This window comes from Miniopterus schreibersii (assembly GCF_964146895.1).
Source record: "Miniopterus schreibersii genome assembly, chromosome: 6".
Classification (NCBI taxonomy): domain Eukaryota; kingdom Metazoa; phylum Chordata; class Mammalia; order Chiroptera; family Miniopteridae; genus Miniopterus; species Miniopterus schreibersii.
The window spans coordinates 47233757-47255837 of record NC_138107.1 but is presented as its reverse complement, the minus strand read 5'-3'; the positions used below and the strand labels follow the sequence as shown (position 1 = coordinate 47255837).

The window sequence follows — 22081 nt, the reverse complement described above, 5'->3', positions numbered from 1 at the left end:
TGGCAGGAAAGCCTGGGACATTCCCAGATGCCACAAAGCCAATTATTGGAAGGAGTCACTGCTCAAAAGTACCCTTTCCCACAGTGACCAAAAATTCTAAGTGCCAGCGCTGTCCCATTCACCAATGCCACCATACACTCAGGATGCCATAGGGGTGTCAGTCAAACAATGCTTTTTTATCTTCCTTGCTCTTTGTAAAGAATCCCCCTCTTTCTAGAACTTGGGCTTGAGTCCAGGTGGACTTGGGAGATGGGACAATCTGGGTGGAATCTGTCTTAATAATCACTGTGCTATACTTGGAATCAAGCTTTAGCTCTGACACTGGCCCCTTGAGCTAAAACTAAGCTAGTAGACTTTTATTCTCTCCACAAGATCTGTGATCTCCAGAAGGGCATGCCCCACAAGTCCTCCAGACATGCCCCAATCTTAGGAAATATTCTGGGATTTCTGATCTAAAGGAGTTGGATGTGCGCTTCCAGCTCTTTGGAAGGAAAGCATAGTTATGGGTTGCATGGTATCATGGTGAATGCTGGAAAGTGTCGGAGTTAGCCCGGCTATGCACTGCCCACAACTAGCACAAAGAGCTGGCCCAGAAATGTGCTGGGATGAAGGGATGACGACTGAAAACAGCAACAAATTAAAATGAAGTCGAGAAGCTATATCAAATTCCTCAAGGAAATGCCTGCTTTTCAAATAAAAATAAAAATATTTAGGGTGGTTCATAACAAGAGATCTACAAATCCAGTACAGAAATATTGGAACTATCTAATATAGGGCAGAAGTCATATCCTATATGTGAAAATGTTATCAAAGGGGTGTTATCTTCTTAGAATTAAAATTTTAAGAGCAAAGATGCTCATTCTTCCAATGAAGAAAATTCTCTATTAAAAGCACTTTTTCTTTCCTGTGACTATTTACTGTTCTGATGAAGAGTAGATCCAGAAGATCCCACCAAAGAAAATGTCTTACATTTGGGGGAAAATATAGGAAGCATAGCAAGAGTACAATATAGAGTTTTCTACTACCTCTCGGATTTGGAAAGGGTTACGAAATCATGAACAAATCTTATGTTATAACCCAACCTCATGACTTATAATTCATGTAACTTGGGCAAATCACTTAGCCTTTCTCAGCCAACATTTACTTCTACATCAGATGGGGGTAAAAGCTACCTCTTCTGTGAAACTTCTGCTGAGGCTAAATGAAATGATAAGTTTGAAAGTACTTTTTTTTTTTTTAATATATCTTTATTGATTTCAGAGAGAGGAAAGGAGAGGGAGAGAGAGAGTTAGAAACATCAATGATGAGAGAGTCATTGATCCGCTGCAGCCCGCAACCCGGGCATGTGCCCTGACCGGGAATCGAACCCTGATCACCTGGATCCTAGGTCGATGCTTAACCGCTGAGCCACGCCCGGCCGGGCTGAAAGTACTTTCTAAAGCATGAGGTGCAACGTAAGTACACAGCTTCATCAAATTCGTTCTACTACTGTGGCAGATGGGGTATTTCTCTCCTAATAACCTGAGAAATCTAAGAAAACTGACTTGTTCCACCAAAAGAGCATTCCTCCAAATCCTACTACACAATTCTATTTCATAAAGAAGCTAAAAAAAAAGACAACTGATTAAAATCGAGGAAGTTGATTATTTCTACAGAGCATTTTTAGCCAAAACAGTGGAATAAAATAAGAATGAATGCACTGAATATGCCTTTTATTCCGCCACCTTGATCTATGCTTGCCTCTTAGGTAACATTTTCAATTATTTAAGTTCCAGTTAATATTGTTGGTGTTGGCATGACCGTAATTACTGTCTTAATAATCACAGGCATCTGATTCCAGCTGCTCCCACCTTTGATATAACCGTGAGCAACAGCCTGGAGGACAGGAACTGACAGGGAAAGAATACAGCCGGGAGTCAAATTAATGCTGGTGCTACACAAGCGTTCAGCAAGCCGCAGGAGTAGAGACACATGCTGAAAAGTGAGACCACAGGCTGAGGAAGAACGGACGTCCTGAGAGTTGTATACAAAATGAAATATTTTCCGAACATGAGAATGGCTTTTGAATCTAGATCTGAAGAACTGGCTAAATAAATCATACCTTCCACAACCTTCTTTTTGAGTAATTATAAAAAGAATGCATCTGCATACTCATTTCTCTGACAGATACGCCTTTTCCCTTCCCCAGATGGCTGGGGTGAGTAAGTGTCTGTACATATGGCAAGGGAAAAACAGCAGGAAGCTCAAAGAACTTGACTGTAAAAAGAAGCAAAGGCTTATGAAACGTGGACAGTATAAGACAGCACAGGGGCTGTGGACCCAAAGAGGCCCAGCCAACAAAGGTGAGGCCTTGGGAGACCTGCATGACAGTCCAGCTCTGCCAGTCACCCTTAGGTAACATTTTCCTTCTCTAGGCATCCGCTTTCTCATGTGGGAAGTAGAGAGATCCAGCTAAATCACTAGTTTTTGTACAGTTCTTTACAGCCTTGCGGAGAGCAGCACAAACAGGTAAAGCAGGTGTCGGCCCGTGTGCAGGTGGGAAATCTCCTTGGCAGAGTATGAAGGTTTTCTCCTCCTTTGAAACAGAAGTGAAAATCACACTACTGCATGGATCCTGTGTGAGCAAGAGACCCAGCCCTTTAAGAACTGGAGGAATATGGACTATGCATTTACCATAAACTGAATCTATTCTGAGAAAAAGGTTAATGGGCCCATCATAGTCCCTACCCCAGAATGAGGGAATGAGAATGTGTGTGAGTGGGCATGTGTAGCTGTGTGTGTGTGTGTGTGTGTGTGTGTGTGTGTGTGTGTGTGTGTGTGTGTGTGTGTGTGTGTAGGGGGGCATGGATAATCCATCTCATGTCTCTCTTTTCCCTTTTAGCCTAGCGTCCCTCCTCTAAGTCTCTGGAACTGGGTACTTAATTTAATTTTTAACCATGCAGCCACCACCAGCTGTAAAGTAGGAGAATGCTGGAATATAACATGTGGCTCAGGATGCTCCTTCAGGTCATGGTGCCTAGGAAAGGTTACAGCAGAAGGTTCTAACCTGGGACCCATGAACAGGCTACAAGTGTGCCCAAAGCCCCTGCCATAATATGCCACACTTTTTCTGCATCTATAAGCATACATGCATTTTGCACAGGAAAGAAGATGCACACCATTTATTAAATTTGCAAAGAAGTGTGTGACAACCATTTGCCTCACCCCACCCTTACACCCCCCCAACACAGGAAACCTGAAATTGGTAGAAAAAAGTGTTGCAAACTTTCCTTGGGGTCTTCTCATTGTGCAGGTGGGGCAAACTGATAAAAGGTAAAAAGAGAAAGAGCAGCTAAGTGATCCTTGTCTAGCAGTGAACCCCGCAGAGGCCGAGAGGGGAAGACTGAGAAGGTACTTTCCTGGGTTCACTTTCTCTGGAGGTGTTTGTAAAAGGAGACTTCATTGATTATAAAAAGTTGGCTACAACACCACCTAATTTTCTTCACCTAATTGTTTTGCGATTCTCACCTGATATCAACCCTTTCCTGCTTAATAAAATCAGTGTTTCTCAGAGCTTTTGTTTCATTCGATGACAATGTATCTAAGTCATTCAAGAAACTAACTTAAGGAATTAAAGCAAATTAAGTATGGTTAATTCTTTTATTTATTTTAAATATGTTTTTATTGACTTTTAGAGAGAGAGGAAGGGGGGAGAGGGGAAGAGAGAGAGAGAGAGAGAGGGAAACATTGATGGAAGAGCAACATCGACTGGTTGCCTTGCTGCCTCCTGTATGCACCCTTATGGGAATCAAACCCACAAGCAACCTGAGTAAGTGCCCTGACCTGGAATCGAGCCTGTGACCTGTTGGTGCACAGGATGATGCCCAACCAAGCCACAGCAACCATGGCAAGTATGGCTAATTCTTAATGTGGATACCAACAGGCTTCCCCCTCCCCCCAAAGTACTGACTTTTTAACTACTTCAGTTAAACTTAGTTTGTTATTGGAACATGTGAATTATAAAAGCTGTACCTTGAACAGCATCTTCAAAGAAATTTATTTTTTGAAATTTCAACCTGGTAAGCAAACCTTTGAAAAAGACTTGAAAATTTTGTTTGCAAAAGTACAAAGGAAGAAATGACACCTAAGAGAGACTAATGAGCTATTAGTGGCACTCTAAATCCTAAGGTGTTAATTATCTCAGATTTCCACAAGGCTTCCTACCCCAGGTATGCTCAACTTCTGACTGCATTTCATGTTTCTCTTTGTGATTGTGCATTCCACAGCATCTATTATGCCTTCACTTCTTTAAATTCCAACAATATATGCCTGTGTTCGGGATGCTTACATTAGGCCCAGATGACAGTGATAAATGTATTATAGTTATATCTTACCTCTGCTGCTCCATGAGTGTATTCAGGACATGGAGCACCTCTCACCTAGCTTCCATATTAATTATACAATAAAATATGCTGAATAAATGAAAGTAGGTAAAACCTTACTGCAACTCTGGTGTGCAAGAAAATTAAAAGCTTCTCTCCCTGTTTTCTCTAGCTCTATTCTACCAGTTGGAAGTTCTGCCTTCTTGCAGGGTTATGGCATGGTTCTGGAATTAACGTGGCAAAGTGATGAGGGCTGGGTTGCTAAGTGCCTCTGGTCTCCAAGTCATCCATGCATTCCTTAGATTGACTCTCATTAAATCCAGTTGTCATTTCAGTGATGACTTATTAGATATTGGCTGCATTCAACATCGATACATGGTCTCTCCTTCCTGAATCATGTTATTTCCTTGGCTTCTGTTACTCCATTTACTCTGGTTTTCCTCTTTCCTCTCCGGTTACACATTTTTTTTACTCCTTTGTGCTTTTCCCTCTCTATCTAATCATCAAGTGCTCCATGAGATTCAATTTAATGATCTATCCCTAGGCAACTCCAACCCCAACCCAAAACTGCATCATGCCTGGGGGTGGGGCAAATGTGGGCTGGAGGGTATCAAGGGGGCGGGGGGAGGGACATCTGTAATGCTTTCAACAATAAAGATAAAATAAAAAATGTTTAAAAATTGTATCACAGGCCCAGAGTCTTCTATGATGTCCAAACATACAATAACCTCCTATTAACATCTTCATTTGAACATCTTAAAGACAGTTCAAATTTAATATTGCCATCACCACACTGGTAATTGCTTTCACTCATCCCATCCCTCCCCCAAATTGTTCCTCTTCCAGAATTCCTTTCTCCAAGAAAAGTACCAACATACACACAGTTGCAAAGAATGTCTCCACCAAGCAGTTGTATGGATTAGTGCAAATGGCACTTCCACCCACACAAATGTAGGAGTCGCTAGGTTTCTTTCCCTCACTCTCAGTACCCAATCCATCAACAAGATCTGAAAAATTTACCCCTTAACCCTCCCTTAAATAGTCTTCTCTCTTTCTCTATCCCCACTGCCCTAGGCCAAGCTACTAGCATCATCTCTGACCTGACCTAGAGCAATGGACTCAGTGCCCTCCTATACTGATGAGTGCTCTCTTCCAATCAGAAGCCACTGTTAGCCTTCCAGGTCCTGATATTCTTGATTAAAATCTATCCCCAGTGGCTTCTCACTGTTCTTAGGAAAAAGACCAGTATCTGTGTAGGCCCTGGTGTGATCCTGTCCCACCCACCCTTCAGCATCCTCTCCCCCACACGCTTACTGGCTCTCTGAACCCAAATATACCTTGTTGTCACCTCATAACAGTGCACTGGACCTCTGCACATGGTTTTCTCCTTTCCTTGAAGCATTCTCCATCCTCTGGTTTTCACCTCATTAAGTTGTCACCTCTTTCAGTCTCCCAGCCCCACTTTCTCAGGGAAGGCTACATGCCACTCCACCCTCCCTCCCAGACAGGTCAAAACCCATTTTTTTAACACTTTGGTAACCTCACAAGCCTCTTTGTCTCAGCATTTATTTCTACTGTCATTTTACCCTTACTTGTGGGATCATTTGATGAATACCTGTCACTTCTACTAGAGCGTCAGCTCCAAGAAGACAAGGATCTGATCTGTTTCCTTCACCATCAGACCACCAGCACCTGGCCCAGTGCCTGACATTAACGGACGCCCAGTAACTGTGCCAAATAAGCATTCTTTACAGAAAATAATATTAATGAGAAAACCAGCAATGCTTTTTGAGCAAAAGCACCCATCACAGCATATTTAAGAAGCAACAGCAGCACAGAATACCTCATGGCTTTCATTCTGAAATGAGAGCCTGAGGGGAGGTCACACAAGCAGACCAGGTGTGGCGTGTGAGTCACAGCTGTTCATTAGCACTAGGGACTGAGTGCTGGAAAACACAGGTGGTAGTCAGAATGACACTGTCTACATTTTCATTACCACCACACCCAGGGTGAGATGATAATGAGAAGAAAGACTTGCTCTCCCCTGTGATAGGGGAGCGACGAGTAGCTCCCAGGGCCCTCCTGCCTCCACTTAATATTCACAACAGCGGACAGTACAAATTTACTGACTGCCTACTTTGCAACGGACGAGGAAACTTACGTACATTATTCTACTTGATCCACATGGTTCTACTGCAAAGTGATTATAACTGTCCCCAGAGTACAAGTGAGGATACTTAGGTTCAAAGACACGAATAAGTTTCCTGAGACCAAAGAACTAGTAAATGAAAGAACCAGGGTTCTGCCTTCCAAGCCATTCCACTGATAGACCCCACTGTTGCTGCTGCACAAAGAAAGATAGGCAGCTATAAGCAGCCAAAGCCTCCTGGCTATGGAGGTGAGTGGCAGGTGAAAGGTGGAGTCCAAAGACAGCTTTAACATCACTGGTCATCAGGGAGGCCAGAGCAGCCAGAAGCAGCAACAGCAGCAGGGAGAAAGTTGGATGTGGTATGTGTAGCACATGCAAAGCACAGGAGAGACTGGATCCTGGAAGACAACATCTCTGTTGGGGAACCCAGCCCTACCCCAGGACCTTGGGCAGGGAACAACAGTGAACTGAACAGAGCTGAGGTCTGGTCTTGATGCTGGAGGGCCTTAGCCAGACATGTGTTGTTTTATTTCCACTATGGAATTAGTCGCATAACTTTCCTTCACTACCCTGGTGGCCAGAGAAACCCTTGATAACAAACAAACAAAAGCCCTTGGTATAAAGCAAATTTGGAAGTATGTTGTTTTGAGAATATCCAACTTGGGAAAATATAATAGAGATACATTACTGGATTCCTTTCAATAGCCAGCTCCTAGAGGCTTTAAGACTTTTGTTTTTGTTTTTTAATAAATGGTTTCTTTGCTTGACAAAGAAACATACGAATCAGACATACAGAGCACTAGAGATCATATGTAAATTGGTATCTCCTAAAGGCATATTTACAGAGCCCGGGACAGGGAGATGGCTCACACTGGGAAGAGTAGGAAGGCAAGTGGGGAAATGCTTTTTGAAACTAATTAAGCCACAGGTCTTACAGGAATCACTGGTAGTTTTTACACAGGAGAGTGAAATTATTGAGGCCAACTTTCTAACAATATTACTATGACAGTAGAAAGTGGCCCAGAGATCAGTAGAGAGTCTGCAGTGCCGAGCACCTAAGTCAGAAGAGCCGCCACGAGATGGGAAAGGGAGACAAGGACATGGAAGATATTGGGAAGGAGAAACTGAGAGGCCCTGATGACTGAATACTGAGATACATCCTAGTTATCTGCAAATAAGGTCAGAAGCACATGAAATATGGTAATATTTTAACTTTATACAAATATACAGCTCCTTTAACCCACATTTGCCGAGCACTGTTAAACACTGGTGGTACAAAGTCAGAGAAGACCAATATTCAACTGTCTAGAAAAGGCAAATTTACTGATACAGAGGCAGATCAGAGGCTACCTAGGATGGAGTGGGAGTGGGGGATAACTGAAAATGGGCACAAGGGAACTTTTAGGGGTGACAGAAGTGTTCTAAAAGTGGATTGTGGAGATGGCTATGCGACTCTATATACATTTACCAAAATTACTAAAACTGTACTTCAATATAGTGGGTTAAGTTTATGGTATATCAATACCCCCCAGGAAAAAGTGTGTAAAACAGTAATACAGGGTAAGATGAAGTGAGAGGGAAGGGCTGAGGTGAGATGAAGTGAGAGAGTAGGCTGCAATTTTGAATTAGGTTAATCACAGTGGGCCTCACTGAGAAGGAGACATTGAAGCAAAAACCTGATGGAGGTGAGGGAGTGAGCCTGGGGACAGCCAGGAGGAGGAGCATTCCAGGCCGAGGGAACCAGGAACTATGGGCACAGGTTCTCAAGCAGAAAAGGAGGCCAGTGAGACCAGACAGGTGTGGACAAGGAACGAGCAGAAGAAGGTGAGGACAGGTGTGAGGGAGGACAGATGGTGTCGGGAGTGTTGATCTTGGCATGGAAGCTACTGCAGTTTTGAAGAAAAGCATAAGATGACCTAACTGGGGTTTGTTTGTTTGTTTTTTTGTTGTTGTTTTAAAAATATATCTTTATTGATTTCAGAGAGAAGAAGGGAGAAGGAGGGAGAGAGATAGAAACATCAATGATGAGAGGGTCACTGATCGGCTGCCTCCTGCACGCCAACTGGGGATCGAGCCCGCAACCCAGCCACGTGCCCTGGCCGGGAATCGAACCATGATCCCTTGGATCCCAGGTCAATGCTCGACCACTTAGCCATGCCCGGCCATTCTAACTCAGGTTTTAAAAGGATCGTTCTGGCTGCTGTATTGAGAAGGGTCTATGGGAGGCAAAGGAGACCAGGTGGGGACCTGCTGCATGAATTTAAACAAGAGGGGATGCTGACAGGGACCGTGGTGGCAGCAAGAGGTGGGGAGAAGGGTCGCATTCTGAGTATACTTGGAAGGTACATAATCTCCTGGCTGCTTGGATGTGAACTGTGAGAGAAAAGAAACCTGGATGACTCCAAGGTTTGGGGCCTGAGCAACTAAGATCGGGAAGCTCTGGATGAGGTAGGTTTGAAGAAGGAAAAATTGAAAGGGATGTATCAGGGACTTGCTACTAAGCCGTATTCCATATGCCAAAATCACTTCTCAAAATGCTGGTAACTTTCTTTTAAAGGTCAACTTCACTAAAAGGTACGTTTCCTTCCAATACAGTCATTAGAAATGAACTGACCATGCAAAGTGTAAGAATGTTTATTTAAAAATCCTAATTCTTGGCCTTTATATCATTGAGGCTATTCAATACCTCATATTCTTGTAACTTCTTAATGATTCTTCTACAACTTTAGACTTAACCGGCCTGGAAAGTTCCTGCTGGTGGTCCAATGAAAAGTACAGTGACACCAAATGGCAGTCATTCATCCCTGAGTGGTTCTCCTTAAAGGGACCAACTGAACTGGGAAAAGATCCAGTCCAATTAATGGATGTTGGGATACATTAATGAACTCCACCTCCTATAAAAATATCAATATCAATGTGAAATGTCAATGCATGAAGCATTATTACAGAGCAGTGCCAAAATTCAAGGTCAATCTCTCTTGTGTATTATTACTCCTTAGGAGAAAGCTACTATAAGGACATGAAGGTAGAAAAGGTTAAATTTCTATCTGGAGATTTAAATAATACCTACTCTCATTTCACAATGTAAAAATACAGATTTTCTTTCTTACAATTCTAAATTTATACATGTGTGTTTGGTTCTCTGTTCTGCACACTTGGCCACCTGACTTCTCTATGTGATCATTACCGTTAATAGACACGTTAGAAATACAGATTAAACTCAGCAGCTGTACCCAAGGCCATTACTTCCTAAAATTTGGCACAGAAGGCCAAAAAGATGATTTTGGCAGACTGGCCAAGTGCTCACCATCTAACTGAGGCTGCAGCCTCAAAACCAACTGATCCAGTTTTATAAATATCTTCACCCTCCTCCTATCTTTCTCTCTACATCTCTATTTCTCTCTCTCCTGTCCCTGACATAAAAGGCAGGAGAGTACACCCTAACTCTGATTTAGCGAAGTTCTAACCACAGCATTTCACCTGATTTTTAAGGAGGAAAAGGTAACTCAATAAAACAATTCCAGTTCTGAAACAGTCATTCTTTAGGTCAAAAGATTTTTTCAACTCAAAAATATTCCTAAGTATTAAAATAACAAAAGGTCCTCGAGCAGCCAGATCTTTCCTGCAAGAGATCAAGCTGGTTTGTACCTGACACATTATCAGAGAAACCATCACAATAGTCATAATAATGATTAAATTACCAAGGACAAATAAATGTAAGTATGAAGTCTGCCCTTCTCTCACACACACCTCAAAACGACTTCTCTTAAAGTTTCATTAGGCAACATCCTTTCCATGCATAACTCTGATGACTTCATACGTGTCTAAAATTAATTTATAATTTCACAAGCAAGGTTTCTTTTTCTCCTTACCTATATATTGGTGCTTAACATTTTTATATCTCCTCAAAATGCCTGATATTCAAATGTTTTGATGCTTTAAGATCATGACAGTTAAGAAGCTCATAAAATTCCCCTCAGATATAGGAGATGTGCGCGCACACGCACACACACAGACACATCACACTCTGTTTTGGCCCATCTCTAAGGACAGAATTTGAAATTTAAAAGTCTATTAAAAACCTGCAAAGCCCATTGTGAACCCTCCCAAAAATAAAGAGAAAACAACAATTCAAAACTGTACCTTCTCTGCTCCCCAAATCTTGCCACAAAGATCTATACTATTCTGTGGCAGTTCACTACCGACCTGTTAACCAATGACTCATAACATTTCACCCACAGTAGAAACAGCATTCTCCAGTTGGCTTATATAACACCATACAATCACCAACAATGCCCTAAATCTAAAAAGGTATAAAATAAAAAGCATCTGATTTTATCTTGGGCAGAAATGCACATTTTTTAATCAACATACTTCAGTGTTGGACAACGCAATGAAGAGAGGACACTTATAAAGATGCTCTCTATAACAACCCACCTGACAGTTGTACAAAAATTTGAGTGGAAAATCCTAACTTCTGTCTCGACAGTGAAGGTGTTAATCACACATCACAGCTTCTATCCACACAGGGCACCTGGTTAGTACAGAACTAACTGCAATGTTTAAATGTCCGCTTTGTGTCTAGAGAGCTGTGTGACCTCAGAACTGAATTGAATTGCTATTTTTTGTTAAGTGTACATGACAAGAAAGCTGAGGCCCAGATTCAGGTGGCAGAGCTTGTCCTTGGGAAGCAGGAATAAGGAGCAGAGCGTGAGCAGGTCACTGTGCCCTGGACCCGCGGCTCCCAAATTAGAAGTATCATCAGAATCCCTTTGGGAAGGTTTTTTAATGCACAGTGGCTCGGCATCGGTGCAGATTCCAACACGGTAATTATAGAGGCTTCGAGAATCTGTATTTTTAAAAACCACTCCAGAGCATTCTGAGGGTTAGCCTGGCTGCAAACCTCGGGGCTGGGCTTCTTTGCAGAAGAGTGATAATACATGATTTTCTAAAGCAAGGTCCCAGAATACACAATTTTCTAAAGCAAGGTTGCAGAATGGCCACACAAAAGCAGTAACAGAACACTTTGAATATAAAGAGCATTTTAAAAATATGTCTTATTCTGTTCTCATGATTCTTAATGTAATCCCAATTTATAGAGAAGGAGGCTTAAGCACAGAGTTCTGAAATCAAGGCACCATCACCCCACCCGCAGGGCAGAGCTGAAAACTCAAGAAATCTGACTCCAAGTGCTCCTGCTCTCCCAAACGGCCTCGCTGTGCCTGTCCCCAGTCTCAACTTACCCCAGAGAAATACTACCAAGGACGCTCATTGCTCTGTGACCCAAGCAACCACAGGTGGGAGCAGCCTTAAGAAAAGGCCTTATCAACTCTGGCACTGCTCTTAGGAAGCTGGAGGTTGGCCAGGGAGGAAAAGTAGCTGGCTCCTGTGAGATGATCCTTTCCTGGATTAGATACTGTTGGGTGCTGTGCTACCACATAGAAAGGTCCTGTCCTGAAATTCTCAGTATGTTCCCACCCATGAGGTTAACTATGAGACTCCAGATAACAAGAAGAGAGGCACCTGATCCTAAAAAAGCTCTTGAGTCAGTGAGACCTGGGTTTCCTAAATATCTTGGTCAACAGTTGGTCCAACCCCTTAAGTGGGCCCTTTTAATGCTGACATGCAAGAGATCCTCTTACATCCTTGCCTCTGTCTCCTCATCAAAGAAAAGAACAGAGCACCAACAGCTGCTGACTAAAGCATTGCAAGTCTGCACATGAGCAAAGAATGACGGCAACAAAATTCAGAAGTAATCACAGGATATCGTTTTCCAAAAAGAGGTCAATATGCAGGATGCAGAAGAATCCCACGAATAATGTGACCATAAAGAAAAATACAGTAATTAAGGCACATACTTAGAGGATCTGAGAATTTCATGCCCGACTGGGTCCAGGGATAAAGTATGTCCTCATTTTAAACGGCAATGTGTAGGGCTGACGCTACTACATAGTTAAGCCATGTTACTAACCCCTGCTGTCCCAAGTCCATGCTCACCAAACACTCAGCCACAAGGAAAGAATACGCTAGTCAAAGAATTTCAGCCACATCTTCAAACCTGTTGACATCTAATATATTTGTACTCTGTTTTAAAGCAATGAATAAAATGTTATATACATTAATATGTTACATACATTAATAAAATGTAATGGCAATAAACTAACTGCAGGCTTCTGGTGATAAATATTGATAGAACAACATGAAATACAGAAATAAAGAACTGTTAACTTTGTGAAAGATTACAAGGTCATAGAAGGAAGCTCATCATAAAACCCGACAGAAGACACTAAGATTCACAAATTAGAATTTCAGTAAAAAGGCAAGTTAAGTGCTGTGTAGAAAGGCTTTGAGGCTGTGCATGAGTTTCTCAAATGACATTTGACCAATTAGGAAGGCCTACCTGTAGGTGATATTCAAGACCTTTAAAAATGATAAATAGCCTTGTGACCCGAAGCTAAAGAAGATAAGCTGTGCCCAAATTAAATCTGATTGTAGGTAATTAATGTTTTCACAGAAGAAAAATCCAAAACTTCATTCCATATTTCTTTAGGCTTTGAGTTCTCAAAACACAAGTCAGCCATATCAACTCAAGGTCATCAGTCTGGGAGAGACTAGTGAATCTTCGCAGCAAAGGTTATTGGATTTTATCTACACTACTGCCTATCACAAAAACAGCATTTTTAAATCATCTCCTTTCAGGAAATGTCAAACAGAATGTACGAGGAAGCAAGTCAAAAAGAAACTCTACCAAAATAAATCTATTCAGATACCTACCTCAATTATGAACCTAAATTTCTAAAATAATAACCACTGCTGTCACTTAAGTGGTTGAAAATATGCTCATATTTAAAGTGGGCTTTTTTCCCTTAGTCATATGATTTTGTAACTTTGCTGGTCTGTAAACTGGATACAAACACAAGACATGGCACTGATGTCCCCCTAGCTATCATATTTTTCATCTCACACCTCACTAGAATTAATATCCACTGCATACTGAATCTTTTTTTCCTCATTTTCCTATATTCTCTTCTGGATTCATAGAGGGTAAAGGATATTCTGACTCTGACACAGAATTACAAATTTAGCATTATCAATTCCCTAAGCCTTTCTTATTTTAGATATCTAAACTAATGTCACTCATTAACTACTAAAACGAGTGCATCTGAATTATTAAATTGCAATGCATTTAAAGAAACATTGAAATAAATACATATACATAAATGCATACATATTATATATACATAAATACATACATACCACGGCACATTTAGCACACAAGTAGTAGTATTTCCTGTAAGGGTGTGCTTTGTAATTTTTATGATGAATTACATAAAAACAGAACTTAGTTTGGTACACAGGTTCCTAAAATTCATGGCTCAGGCTACCTTCCTATAAACATCCTTTGTCATCACCACTACCAAAGTCACTAGTATGGTGGGCTGCTAGCAGTTCCCGCTGCTGTCTGGATTAACCCAAGCCTGAGAAAAGGGAGGCTGACTTTGAAAAAAGTCAAAACACACTAACTTTATCTGTACTCCTTATCATCAGAGAACCACATGGTATTTAAAAAGCCCCCAAATCACTCTGCTGCTTGTGAGGGCAAGGGGTTGCTTGGCAGGGGTGGAGGAAGACCGTGGTACAGAGAAAGACGAAAAACTAGATTTCACTAAAAAAGTATTCTCTTCGGGAAGACTTTAATCCTATCTGACTTAAAAGTGAATTTGAGGAGTTTTTCCTTTGAGCATCATGAGTTCTTGACCTTTTCATAAAATCTACATAATTCAGCGTGAAGGGAGACCCCTAATTATCAAGAAAGATGTAGACAACTCGAACCTGACCTCATAGAAATGCTAGGATGTCTGTAGCTGCCATGTACTTGGTGCTGCTTCTATTAATCCACAAGGGACACAGGGGCAGCTCTGGGCTTCATACAGATGGGGACCCCCGAAGAGATCCTGTAATAGAGCCCCAGTGAGCTGCCTAGGCAGGAGGAAATTGACCCTCCCCCCTTTTCCTTGTGGCCAGGCTGGGGCTCCAGGAGCTGCAAATAAGAGGGAGGAAAGGCTTGCCAGAGCGGTGACACCAATAGCCCCAATCTATGCATCCCTCTCCCCAGGAGAGCCCCCTCAAGCAGCCCACTGCCCACTCAAGCTCTATTAGAGGAACAGGATAGCTCCTCTCTAAAGCTCACAGGCCAGATTAAGACATTTTATATGGTACGCAAAATTTAAGTAACTTCTACACTCATTTTGAGAAAGGTGAATGTAGGAGAGGCAAAAAGGAGTCAATATTGAGATTTTACTGTGCACCAGACAATTGTCCTAGATGTTTTCTATGTATATCTTATTAAATCTCAGAATAGCCCTATAATCTAGGTAATAGAATTCCCATATTACAGATGAGGAAAATGAGACCTAGAGGGGATATGTAACTAGATTGTAAATAACAGAGCCAAAAAGTGTCAGATTTACTATTCAAATCCGGGTCCCAAGGCTCATGTTCTTTGGCTGTGCCAAACTACCTTGCACATACAAGCAGAGAACTAAGATTCACAAATAACAAGGCTTCTAAGTAATGATTTAAGATGAGGGCCCAGAACATGTGTCATAATAAATTGCAAAATGTCTCCTCCACTGGCTTGGTGTGTGTTCCATTAGCATTGACTGTGTTGCCACTGAAACCATCAGCCAGGATCAAAGTACTTATTCCACCAATATCCTGTATGCCAAACCGGTTGTACTGTGGGAGGGTGGAGGGAAGCCCTGCTTCAAACTGGAACTGGCTCATCTGGCATGAAACGTAGAATATATTATGCCTCAAATAAACATGTAGGAGAAAGTCAAGAGTCTATGAAAACTGCCAAAGATTTTCCTTCTTCATTTAAAAACCATCTTATCAGGTTGGCAATTTCAATCCTGCAAAACTATTTTAGACAAATTTACAGCTTGCAGTGCTTCTGCCATATGCAGAACTAATCTGAATCCAAGTCAAGTTTGCAAAACTGTTATTTTTTTTATACATAGTTCTTTTAAAAATCTCACCAAAATGTATAGTGTCATATGTCTAAATCAAGTTAAATTAAATGCAGTAATGCACTGCAATGTGCCTATGAAACAATGCAAGAACAAGAGATAGGAAGAAAGCTGAGGGCCTCCTCTGCTTCTAAGAGTAAAGATCTGGGCCAGAAAGGTAAGGGATGAAGGACTCCATTAAAAATTACAGGGCCGGGGAAAACAAAATGAATTCCATCTATTAATTCCCAGTAAGAGGGAAAGTAAGATGTTCTAGGATAAATTCTCAAATTCTACTCTCCAAGCTGGCAGAAATTCTGAAATAATATGAACCAGTGATATAAGGACAAGAAAGGGGAAATAAGGCACGGCCTGACGTGAGACATCGCCAGGTCCATCTCCACTGTCACCACATAGCCCTGTTTAATAAGGTGGGCTCCTTACAGCGATTTTCCTAATGTTTTCCATTAGCTGCCCAGTATACCTGTGAAGAGCAAATCATCACACTGGCTTACGCAGTAGTACCCCTTTATCCACAGAGGATATGTCCAAGACCCCAGGGGATGCCTGAAACCCCGGGTAGGACCCAACCCTATATATACGCTGTACCATGTTTTCTCCTATACAAGCATACCTATGATAAAGTTTAATTTCTAAATTAGGAACAGTAAGAGATTAACAACTAATAATCAAATAGAACAGTTACAACAATATATTGTAGTAAAAATTATGTGAATGTGGTCTCTCTCTCAAAATACCTTCTTGTACCGTACTCACCTTTTCACTTAAAGGAAGCACTTTAGAGCTCCTCTTTGGCACGTCCCCGCCAGCATCGCTACTCTTATGTTTTGGGATCATTATTAAGTAAAATAAGGGTTACCTGAACACAAGCACTAGGATACCTTGACAGCCAATCGACAGCAGAAACGGCTGCTAAGTGACTAATAGACAAGTAGTGTATGTAGTGTATGTAGTCTGGATTCACCGAACAAAGGATGCTCCACGTCCCAGGCGGAATGGAGTGGCTAAGTGCAAAATTTTATCACACTACTCAGAATGGCCCATAATGTAAAAGTTATGAATTATTTATTTATGGAATTATCAATTTAATATTTTCAAACTGTGGTTGACTGGGGGTAACTGAAACCATGGAAAATGAAACAATGGATAATGGGGGAACTACTGCATTGTACTAATGGGAATTAAGATCCCTCCAACTTTAAACCAAATTCCTGTCATACCAAATGTCCTCAGCACTAGACTCTAGCTAGCTGTGACATGTTGTCTCCTTTATTTCATCCTGTGACTTGTGCCCATCATCCTAACAGGTGGCTCTCCCAGCCAGTCCTTGCAGATCTAGTACTTGAGTACAAGTCTAACTTCCATTTGCTTGTCACACTTTTTCATATTTCCATTCAGGTAACAAAAATGTTGGCCCAATCAGGATCAAGAACAGAGTCATTTACCTGTTACCAACGACTTGCCTCTGGGTGTAAGTATAGATTTTCAAATAGCTAACACACAGCTTACATTTCTCCTCACTTGTCCCACAGATATGAGACATCATCAACAGTGTATCCAACGTTAAAATCTCTATGTGAAAGAACCTCCCTAACCTCCAAGTCTAGGGCCCTACAAAAGAAAATGTTTACATTGATATGCCATTCCTTTTTCATCTAATTTGCAGAATCTCTTTCCCCATTTTTGAAAATCCAGATATTTGTCCACTCCAATTGAATTCATGTAAAATATATATGTAGGCTTCCTTTCCACAGAAAAGTGATATCAAAAGAGGAAATTACATGCCAAATGTTAGATGTTAAAAATACAGACACACCATAATAGTTCATGGGTATTCACTGTATATCAGACTCTGTATAAAGAACATAATGCTTGGTTTGTCCCTTGCCATTTATTTTCAGTCTTTTACAAGAATCGGTACTATACTCTCCTGATTTTCCTCTGTGTCTACAGCTCCCCTCCTAGTCTCCTTCACCAACTTCTCTCCTACCCCTTCCACACATCCCCAGTTCCATCTCTTGCTGCACCCTATCTTCTCCCAGCCTGGTCATCCCTTCAGCTACAATGATGAGCTCATCAATATCAGACATCGTATCGTATCGTCGCAACTCACATTTCCAGCTGATTGTCCTGCAGTGCTTCCCCTCCTCCCATAGTCAAAGGGATCATTTAATATCATCAGACTCAGCCATCCAATTCCAACACTAATCTTCCTCCCACACAGGACTTACCTGATCTCCACAATCAGGATATTTTTAAAATTTTTTTCCTGTACTGTGCTTTATGGAGTATTGGATCTGTATTGTATCATTTAACAGACACCTGCCTCGAAATCATAATTCTACACACCTATAACCTCCTCTAGGTAATGGGCAAGAAGGATGGATGTGAAGTGAGGGGAGCTGCTAAGGTTTAAAGTGTTCTCTCATTGATCTAGTTTAACTTCACATAGTCTTGGGTTCTTCATCTGTAAAATAGAAATAAGATGCCCAGTGATAGAGATGTTGTGAAAGTGATATGGAAAGTAGCTTGCATGGCGAAGGGGCTAAAAAAGTGGAAGCTGCCAGGAGCAATATGTGTGTAAACTCTTGATCCTTGAGGGCAGAGATTTTACCTCTAAGCACTCAGCCAGGACTTTGTTATATTATTATTGACCAACATCTGCAGAGCTCTTTACTAGTGGTGCAACACATTTCATGAACTGGAAACTGAAATGCATTTATTTATTATTAAATCATCCTTTAGAGGGTGATTTTAGAGTAAGAGAACTATTAGAAGTCCCTGTCCAAATCTTGACTCCCCCCCCCTCCTTTTTTTTTAATGACACCTCTTTGGATCCACAAGAGAAACAACATAAATAAAATACACTCCTTTCTTATTTAAAATTTTTTAAAAATTAATTGTTGACAGTATTACAGATGTCCCCTATTTATCCCTCCTTTCCCCCCCTCCCCCCCAGCCCACCCCAGGCCTTCCCCACACTATTGTCTGTGTCCGTGGACTATGCATATATGCATACATGTTCTTTGGTTAATCTCTTCCTGTCCCCTCCCTCCTTTCAGATCACTAGGTTTGCTTCAGAGAAATCTACTGATATCTCTACAGCTTTAATAAAGATATGAGAAAGGGGTAGCTTCTCAAAAGGTATTCACTTTGTTGCAAGATTATTTAAGAAGTAAACAGAATTTTCTCTGCCAGGGTATGTAATGAATGTCCCTTTGAGTTCCCATTTATGTTTTTGCTCCTTTGGAATGATGTAGTATTCTTGGTGTCTTTTAACTACCTAAAACCTTAATAGGAACTTTTCGTTCATTCAGAGGTTCAGGATGCTCCTTTTTCTGACCAACTTTTTATTCCACTTCTTCCTTCAACTAACATTTTCTATTCTTTTTAGTCCTATGCCCAGAACAAAAATTAAGCCAGGGACATAAGAAGTTTTAAACTATAAATGATTTTGTTTCACTAGATTCAAAAATTCCTATTTTGGATCACCTCATGCTCTTTTATTTTCTCTGAAATATAAGACAGAGGACCTAGGAACCCCTCAAAAACAAACTTGGACCTGTTTACTGAAGAAAAGACCTGGAACATTTTTTAGAGATTTTAATAACAAAATCAGAAAACTCCTAATCACTCTTATAATGATGGATATATTTATTTACATCAATATATATTTTTAAGTATATCTTTATTGATTTCAGAGAGAGAGAGAGGAGGAGAGAGAGAGAGAGAGAGAGAAAGAGAGATAGAAACATCGATGATGAGAGAGTTGTCATTGATCGGCTGCCTCCTGCACACCCCCAACCTGGGATCAAGCCCACAACCTGGGCATGTGCCTTGACCGGGAATCGAACTGGGATCTCCTGGATCCTAGGCTGATGCTCAACCACTGAGCCACGCCCGACCGGGCCGCATCAATATTTTATTAGAGAAAAACAGCTCAGAAATGAATGAGACCTCAGTAGTTATGGATTGCAAACTAGGAGGCCACTGGACATGTGTGGTCCTTACAGCTTTTAAAATTAAGGATATGTCACATAAAAGAAATCTGGAAACTTCAGTTTTCCTTGAAAAAGAATTTTTAGAATTGTGGCAACAATCAGCTACAGTAGAAGCTGCCCCCTTCATAGTGGTTTCCGATTTCCAGAAGCCACACTCCACATCCCCCTCCCTCCCATGTGTCTGCCACCAAGATGCTCCACTCCTTCATCTCACCTGTTAGACCCTTGCACACAATGGAAATGCAGATACAGGACAATTTTAAAGGCATAGAGCCTGGATCCAAAAAGGGCTCCCCCATTCACTAGCTCTGTGTCCTTCAGCAGACTCTGAGTGTCAGGCCCTTCGGCAGGCTCTGAGTTCCAGGCCCTTCAGCTTTAAAATGAAGATAATTCCTTGACCTCACAAGGTTGTTATGGGGATTAAAAAGGAAGTATACAAAAAGTACTGTGTAAACTGTAATATCAAATGTTGATCATAGTTCTTCATTTCCCAGCCCCCTTTCAGCTGCATAAATACCCTCTACGTACCTCAGTTATAACTGGCTTCCTTGATCCTCACATTATTACACTCCGTATGGCACAGTTTAAAGTCTAAATAAAAAGAATTTTATATATTTCCTTATATCATTTAAGAAAAGATAGAAAAGATAAACAAATCTCAAAGGAAAACAAAATGAATTGCTGAATGCCACTGGATCTTTTCTAGGTCATTTCTGTTTGTGAGGAAGGTATGAAATTAGTGCAAAGTATAATTACCAGATTGCTGACCCTTTCAAATGCTGTGTCATAAGTTCAGCTGAGGCACCTGAGGCCTAAAGGTAAACTGACAGTCCAGCGATTAGGGGATATTCCTCCTTGGGCCTCTCTCAGTGCTCTGGTAAAGGACCCAATCCATCAGATAAAACCCAACAGGATCTATAAAGCTTTCTCTGAGCATCCTTCCTCTCTATGTTTTAACGTGAGCTCCAAAAACTTAGAATCTGGAGTATTAAGCCATGGCATACATTTTATATCTATATCTATCCATATATAGATATATGTCAATTAATAAGAGACTGGAAAGAAAACAATCTCAGAAATGGGAAGAGGTGCCAAAAACTGCACTACAATAAGAATGCAGTGGATACAGAAATGTTAGCAAAGATGTATGTTATGAATGCTATCTCCTTACATTAGGAATTTCACGTATGTATTCCTGTTCTGGTCAGTTTACAACAGATCATCTCTGTGTGAGGAACCACAATGAACTCATCTTCCTTTTTCAATGTTAACATAATCACGTCTGAATGAACTGCAAAATACAACGTGGAAACAGAGAGGAAGAAGGGATTTTAATTGGAATCAGCTTTCTTTATCACCAAAATGGGAGTAATTTACGATTCAAGACACATCCGTTGAAAAATTCATCTGACGAATCATTTTTAAAGCATATCATATAGTGCAATTACCGCTTTTCTTAAAGTTGAATGAAATCGTCGCCTGAATACAGATTAACGAATGCCAAATTACCACATGGTGCTCAGTGCATACTTTTCATAAAAAAAAATCAAAATAAATAACAGCACCATTGAAGAAACCAGTTATTTCAACAGACGTCCCAAGGCTGATGTTTAAGGAAGTCTCCTTGGCAACCACGGAGCAGAGTGCACCTCGGGCTGGGGGCAGGGGAGAAGGGGGCAGCAACTCCAGGGGTGGCGGAATAAGTCCCCGGGAGTGGAACCGGCTCCGGCTAAACGACGCTGGAAGAGACAGCCTGCCCCCGACATGTCGATCCACGCCGTTTCCCCCACCGGCCACCCCGCTGCCGCACCGGCGGCCCCCACCCTCTCCCTCGGGTCTGCAGGCGCCGACCCGGGCGGGCTGCGAGGAGAGAGGCTGACTTACCCGACGGGGCCGGGCGCGCTCCGCAGGGCTCTGCCCCCGAGGCGGCGGCGCAGGCTCCGGGCTTCCCCGAGGCGCAGAGGCTCCGCTTCGCCCCCGAGGCTGAGGTTCAGGGGAGTCGCCGCGGCTTCGCTCTGCCTGCTTGGGGATGCGGTAGTGAGGACGGAGCGCGCTGCGCGGCTGTGTGTGCGCGCGCGCAAGCGTGTGTGTCAATGGGCGAGTGTGCGCGCCTCCCCGCGCGCTCCCGCCCCTGCCGCGGGGAAACTGGGTTTCCTAGGGAAGCAGCGGCGCAGCCAGCGCCGCAGGTGGCCCGGCCGGCTCGCTCCGCCGTAGGAGGCAGCGCAGCTCAGAGACGCTGCTAGGCCGACCCCGGGCGGGCTCCGCCCCGTCCCGCCTCGCCTCGGGCCGCTTGAACGCACGCACCCCCGCGCCTCCAGCCGCCGAGCCCGCGCGCACGCTCCCCGCGCCCGCGCCGGCATCCGGGGAGGCGCGCACGCCGCGCACCCCCAGCGGGCGGCGACGGCGAGCCGGGGCGCGCCGCCCTCTCCGGAAGTCCCCCGCCCCTGCGCGCCGGGCTCTCCCGCACCTGCCGCGGACTCGGCCTCGCGCGCCGCCGCAGCTTCGGGCCGTCTCCGACGCGGAGAAGCCCGCCGCCGG

The 22081-nt window shown here is 42.5% G+C and overlaps 1 protein-coding gene across 3 annotated transcripts in view; it reads right to left on the bottom strand.

Annotated features, from left to right (window-relative positions):
• The window catches only part of KLHL32 (kelch like family member 32), a 162522-nt gene extending 140648 nt beyond the window's left edge, over positions 1-21874 (bottom strand). Inside the window, exon 1 of one of the 3 annotated variants that reach the window (XM_081140543.1) lies at positions 21428-21874. The gene's annotated coding sequence lies outside the window, so the exon portion shown is untranslated. The remainder of the gene's footprint in view (positions 1-21427) is intronic. The other 2 variants (XM_081140545.1, XM_081140544.1) reach the window with 2 other exon arrangements.
• Between the last annotated feature and the right edge of the window lie 207 nt (positions 21875-22081).